The sequence below is a fragment of the Rhinatrema bivittatum genome, chromosome 8, assembly GCF_901001135.1.
Source record: "Rhinatrema bivittatum chromosome 8, aRhiBiv1.1, whole genome shotgun sequence".
NCBI classification, from domain to species: domain Eukaryota; kingdom Metazoa; phylum Chordata; class Amphibia; order Gymnophiona; family Rhinatrematidae; genus Rhinatrema; species Rhinatrema bivittatum.
Genome location: NC_042622.1, coordinates 13,897,415 through 13,904,667, shown reverse-complemented (window position 1 = coordinate 13,904,667; position 7,253 = coordinate 13,897,415).

Below are 7,253 nucleotides of genomic sequence, written 5' to 3'. Positions count from 1 at the left end.
AAAATAGGCACCGTAATGCGGAGATCCTCCGGCTTACAGCGCAGGTGCAGGCGGCTCAATTATCCCATAAGGGCACTTTAAAGCCTGAGGATAAGGCATCTCTAGACCTGGCCCGCACAGCCCTTAACCACTTGTTGCATATACGAGCCTCCAAATCCCTCCGCTATTATCGCTATCAACTGTATAAATTTGGTAATAGGCCTAGCAGGCTTATGTCCCATTTAGTACGCCCTAAGGGGGAAAGAGTGTCTATCTCTGGGATCCGGAATGGCCAGGGGGCTCACTGTACGAATCCCGAGAACATCGCGGCCAGGTTTCTAGAGTATTTCACGCAGCTCTATGGGGACAAACCTATGTCTGTGGAACAGGCGGAGGATCTCTTTCAGGGGCAGACCTGGCCCAGATTACGGCCGGAAGATCTTTCGGTCCTGAACTGTCCTATTACAACTCAAGAAATTTTCGCAGTTATTCAGGGCCTCAAATTGGGCAAAGCCGCGGGGCAAGATGGGTTCGGGTCGGAGTTTTACAAAATCTTGGGGTATCCTGTCCTAGCTCCGTTACAGGGTTATTATAATAGCATTTTGACCGGGCAGTCCATATCGGATGACGCGAACCGGTCGGTTATTGTGGTATTACCTAAACCTGGGAAAGACCCCTTGGAAGTGGGCTCCTATAGGCCAATATCATTGCTTAATGTGGATATTAAGATTCTCTCTTCGGTCCTGGCTGCTCGGCTGCAGGGGTTGCTCCCCGCCTTGATTCACGAAGATCAAACTGGCTTTGTGAGGGGCAGACAGGGAGTGCGAAATGTTCGGCGGCTTTTGGCGGCCCTTAGTTACCAATCCCAACAGGAGGCCCTTATATTGAGTCTCGATGCTGAAAAAGCATTTGACTCGATATCGTGGGAGTACCTGTTTTGGACGCTGAATAAATACGGATTTTCGGGCTCCTACTTGGGATGGTTATCCGCCTTATATCAGAACCCTAGTGCCACCATTTTGCTGAATGGGCGGCCCACGACCACTTTCCCCATACGATGCGGGGTCCGCCAGGGCTGTCCTTTGTCCCCCTTACTGTTTGTTATGGCACTGGAACCTTTAGCTAGTCGTTTGAGGGGGGAACGGGCATTTTATAGTCTTAGTGTAAGCGGCCATCCACTGAAAATAGCGCTATTTGCTGATGACATTTTACTCTTTGTGGGTCGGCCGCGTACCAGTGTACCGGTCATTATCCAGTTGTTTAATCAGTTTACACCAGTAGCGGGCATCCGTATTAATTATACGAAATCGGAGGCTCTAGCTCTTAATGCGCAATTGCCTGCCACGTGGGGGGGGCCCTTTCCCTTTCACTGGGCTCCATCGAGGATTAAATATTTGGGAGTTTGGATCCCACGGGATCTTAAGCAGTTATATGCTTTAAACATTACCACTTGCATCGACCGATTGCGAGACCATTTAGCCAACTGGATCTCCCTCCCATTATCCTTCTTTGGTCGCTGTGCCCTGGTTAAAATGGTCTTGGTACCCAAACTTCTCTATTTGTTACATATGCTCCCTAGCTGGTTGACTGGGGTGGATATACAGCGCTTACGAGCTAGTATACAGAAGTTCTTGTGGCGGGGGAAGAGGGCGCGGCTCTCATATGCTCTCTTGGAGTTGCCTGGGGACCGGGGAGGACTCAACATGCCTGACTTTCGTTTATACAATGTGGCATGTCAGCTGAGGTTCATGGGAGAATGGCTTACGGGCACCTACCATTTATGCGCGGCGGGCATGCTAGAGCGGATGTCAGCCCCTAATTCCCCGGTGAGCATTGCGCAATGCCGTGAGGCGGCACGTGGCGCTGCCCTTTATCCTACTGTCCTGCTGGCTCCCTGTATCAAGGCTTGGAGATGGTGGCGCCAGTTGAATGATAGACCTGGGGTGCGCTCCTTACTACTTCCCCTGGTACGTAATGTGGAATTCTTGCCGGGGCGGGAGGGTGGGGGGATATTCCAGTCATGGGTGGATAAGGGATTACTGTTTCTATATCATATGTTGGATGGTACGTCTGGTAACTTGTTGGACTTTGCTGCTCTGCAACAACTTTATCATATCCCTGCTAAACAGTTTTATGCTTTTCTACAAGCAAGACACTATTTTCGATCCTGCGCGTGGACTACTGCAGATATTGTGGGGGAGCTTAAATTTGCCAACGAATTCTTTGATACTGCTTACATCACTAACACCATTACGGCTTGGAAAAGCTTGGGGCAGAAGCGCCGCTCCGTAGACAGAGTGTCTCATCTGGCCGGCCGGTGGTCAGCAGCACTTACGTCTCCTGTTACGGGTGCCCAAATCAAAGCGGCGTTTGTGGGCCTGAGGAAGTCTCTTCCGGATATCGGCCTCAGAGAGATTCAATTTAAAATTCTGCACTGGCTGTACTGTGATGATGTTCGAAGGTCGCAAATGCGACTCACCCCCACTCCAGTGTGTATCAAATGTGGATTGCTCCCTGGGACCCTGGCTCATCGGTTGTATGACTGTTCCACGCTCCGGGTCTTTTGGACGGCTGTGACACGGATACTCACTATTTGCATTGGGATCGCCATAAACCCTACAGGACTGGTGCTTCTATGCAGTTCTCTCCCCCACGCCTTGCTGGATAGACATTCTAAGGTTAAATTTGAAAGGGCGGCAGTCATGCAGGCCTGCCGTACCATTTTGGCAGACTGGCTTATACCGGACATCCACCCATCTTTTCAAGCTTGGGCCCGCCGAATGGCAGCCATGGCACAACTGGAAAGACTGGACTTTTTGTTGGGTCGCCGGACACCAGACAAGACTTATTGTGTTTGTTGGGACAATTGTGTAAAAGCTTTACCTACTGACCTGCAGGATGACCTCCGGTCAAATGGATACACATCTGATTGGGTCTCTTAGGGGGGGAGGGGGGTACTTAAGGGTTAAGGTGTGTGTGGAATGGCTGTGGTATGGATGTTGTCAGTATGGAGTGGGAAGGGGAGGGGGGCACATGTTAGGGGGATACACATGGCTGTGGGATAAAATGGTGTGACGAGTTGAGGTCACCTTGACAAACCTGAGGAGAGTTAAGTTTATCATGTATACAGTTTGTTGTAGTTACTGTTCGAGATGTTAAGTGATGGCTTGGTGACAAGCTGCTTGTTCAGACCAATAAAAATACTATTCTGAAAAAAAAAAAAAGAAACAATCTCAAAAACAATGGAATACTGGGACAGTTGCTTACTAGAAATTAAACTTCTCCTCACCAGCCTAAACCTCGTACTCAATGCTTCGAAAACGGAATTCCTGCTCATATCACCGGAAAACAATAACTCACTTCCAAAACCACCCACACTCCTTCAAAAAACCCACGTAAGAGATCTAGGAGCTATCTTAGACAATCGTCTCAACCTCAAAACATTCATTAACCAAACCACCAAAGATTGCTTCTACAAATTACATATTCTGAAAAGAATTAAACCACTTTTCCACGCTCAAGACTTTAGAACAATCTTGCAAGCAATAATCTTTTCTAAACTAGATTATTGCAACTCATTACTACTAGGCCTCCCAGCTTCTTATACCAAACCCCTTCAAATGGTTCAGAACTCTGCAGCCAGAGTGCTTACAAATTCCAGGAAAATTGACCACATCTCCCCCATCCTCAAAAACCTCCATTGGTTACTGATCCACTATAGAATCATGTACAAATCCATCAACATCATATACAAGACCATTAACCAACACACACAACTCGATCTACAAATACCACTTAAAAAATACACTTCCGCCAGACCCATCAGGGAATACTACAAAGAGTCACTCCAAATTCCAAATCCCAAAACCTTCCAACATAAATCCTTGAGTCTCAGAGCCTTCTCTTCAGCAGGTCCAACTCTTTGGAACTCTATCCCACCGGATTTGAGACAGGAACCATGCTCTCTAACATTTAGAAAAAGACTAAAAACTTGGCTTTTCAAAAAAGCATTTCCAAGCCTTGAATAAAACCTCCACTCTTCAACACAAACTCGCATGCAATAACTGGATCTAAATAAGAATCCAACTACCATAAACTTACGCACATCATTACCTGCTGAGTTTTATCATATCATTATCATTCACTACTGTGTCATATTTATTCTCCTGGTTACTTATTTTACCGTTTCATATTTATGTACCGTCTCATTTATTCACATAGGCTTATTTATTCACTCTGCTATACTACTACACTAATTGGCTGAAATGTAAATATTGCATTGTTCAATCTCTCCCCTCTTCCAGCTCCAAGTTAATTTTCCCTGTTTTATTGTTTTATTGTAACTTTCTCACACCCTTTAATTGATTCTCTGTATTTAAAGTTCACAGTTCTATTGGGAATATTGTTATCACGTTACCTTATGCTTTACACACATTGTTAATTGTAAACCGGGTTGATGTGATGCCAGTCATGAAACTCTGTATAACAAAAACAAATAAATAAATAAAATAATAAATAAAAATTATCAACTGGAAGGCTGTGGTCAACAGCTTCCATTCCCCTGGGTCTAGACTTTCTCTGCTGAGGTAGTCTGCAGTGACGTTGTCTCTTCCTGCGATGTGGGCAGCTGAGATCTCTTGTAGGTTTGCTTCCGCCCATGCCATTAGAGTATCTATTTCCAGGGACACCCATTGGCTTCTGGTTCCTCCCTGGCAGTTGATGTAGGCAACTGTCAGGGTGTTGTCTGACATGATTCTGACAGATTTGCTGTATGCAGGCTAGTCTGACCGCCTGGGCTTCCAGTCGGTTGTTGTTCCATCCTGACTCTTCCTTGTCCCATTGCCCCTGGGCTGACAGTTCCTGGCAGTGGGCCCTCCACCCTCGTAGGCTTGTGTCTGTGGTGAGCAAGATCCAGGTCGGTGGGGATAGCCTTACTCCCTTGCTCAGATGGTCTTCTAGTAGCCACCATTGGAGCTGGTTCCGCACCTCCTCCAGGAGCTGCAGGCAAATGGAGTAGTCCTGGGACATCTGGTTCCACCATGACAGGGAGCACTGTAGCGGTCGCATGTGAGCGCTTGCCCATGGGACCACTTCCAGGGTTGATGGTATGAGGCCTTGGAGGTAGTCCCATACCTTGGGGCAAAGGCTTGTTAGCAGGTTTTGCAATTGGTTTTGTCAGTTTTCTTCTCCTCGGAGGGGGAAGAATAACCTTATTCTGTCCGGGGTTGAACCAGACTCCCAAGTATTCTAGGGTTTGGGAGGGCTGTCCACAGCTCTTGTTTGTGTTGACAACCCACCCCGAGGTTCTCCAGTAGAGCCTTGATTCTGGTGGTCGCCTGATGACTTTCCGCTGGAGACTTTGCCCTGATCAACCAATCATCCAGATATGGGTGTACCAGGATTCCCTCTTTCCTCAGTGTCGCTGCTACTACCACCATAATTTTGGTGAACGTCCAAGGGGCTGTGGTGAGCCTGAAGGGTAGTGCTTGGGAACTGGTAGTGGTGGTCCAGGATTGTGAAGCGCAGATGCTCTTGATGGACTGGGATGGGCAGGTATGCTTCTGACAGGTCCAAGGATGTAAGGAATTCTGCCTGTATTGCCCTTATGACCGAGCGCAATGTTTCCATGTGGAAGTATGGTACCCTCAGGTATGGTTGACCGACCTGAGGGCCAGGATGGACTGGAACAGACGTTATGGCTTTTAGGGTGAGTAATTTGGCCAGTGTGGTTTCCACTGCCGTCCTCTCGGAGGGTGTGTGGCAAGGAGCTTTCATGAACTTGTCCAGAGGCATGTTGTGGAAGTCTAGATAGTATCCCTTTTGAATGATGATTAGGACCCACTTGTCTGCTGTTATCTTGACCCATCTTTGGTAGAATATGGCAAGCCTGTTCCCTATGGCTTCTTCTTGTGGATGGGTCAGCTGATTCTCATTGTGGGGTGCGGCTGGGGCCTGTGCCAGAGCTGGCTCCCCTCTTATTGTTTGTTCCGAAAGGACTGGCCCCTGCCTGTGGGGTGAGGGGCTTGATATGTACTCTTGTAGTGTCTGAAACACTGTGATCCTCTGCCCCTAGGTAAGTGGGGAGAGGGGCATTGGCTTCTTTTGTTCTTGTCCTCCAGTAGCCGAGGTACTGGAGATTCTGCCCCATTTGTCTGTTAACTTCTCCAGTTCATTTCTGAACAGGAGGGCTCCTTTTAAAAGGGCATTCTTGTGAGTTTCGTCTTGGTTAGCTAACATGACTTCCAACTTTGGTGGCAGAGTTGCCTTCTGGTTGCCACTACGGCTGAGACTCCCCTGGCTGATGTGCGTACCAGGTCAGAGGTCGCATGCGTGAGGAAGGATACAGCTGGTTCTAGTGCTTTGACAGGTGTGGCGCTGGTCATGAATAAGCAGGTGCGTGTTACCACGCACAGCAGGCAGCAATCTGTAGTGACATAGCTGATAGGTTGAATGACTGTTTAAGGATGGATTCCAGATGCCTGTCCTGGGCATCCTTGAGTGCTGCTCCTCCCTCGACTGGGATGGTAATGCGCTTTGTGACCGCGTGGACCATGGCATCCACTTTGCGGAATGCCAGGAGATCTTTGGCTGAGGGTTCCAGTGGGTAGAGGGCTTCTAGGACCCATCTGCCTTTGAAACTGGCCTCTGGGGCCTCCCATTCCAGGTCGATCAGCTGTTGTATGGCTTGCAGCAGAGGGAAATGGCACGAGGCCTGATGGAGTCCCTCTAGGAGGCGGTTCGTCTTTGGTTCTCCTGTGCCACCACTGCCCGGGATGGTGAGCTCCTTCAAGCTGTGAGCCATGAGGTCTGATAGCTCGTCTTTGGATAAGAAATGCCTCATGGTTGGGTAAGGTTCCATTCCTGGAGCGATTGAATACTTTCATACTGTGCAAGTGTGTATAAGAGTCCATAACTGCTCTGGAGACGGAAAATACTGAAGAGCAGAGCTTCCTGCAGGGGTATATGTACGGGTGCTGATGTCAGATTGAAATCTGACTCCTTCTCCAACTGCGATCAGGAGCACACTATACCCAGGGGTCCTGAGTACATCTGCTACACCTTAGAAAATTAATTTTTTTTTAAATTGCAAACCAACTAAAGGTAGACGATCTATGATGTGTATTTTGCCTCAGCACATCCTTCCCTACTTGTTCACATGTGCATCCTCCCATGAGATCATTCCCCAACATGACTTACTAACTACTGAAAGGGAGAAAAAAAAAAAAAAAAAGCCTGCCTTTTCTCATAGATTTATCTGGTATTATATTTTTTTA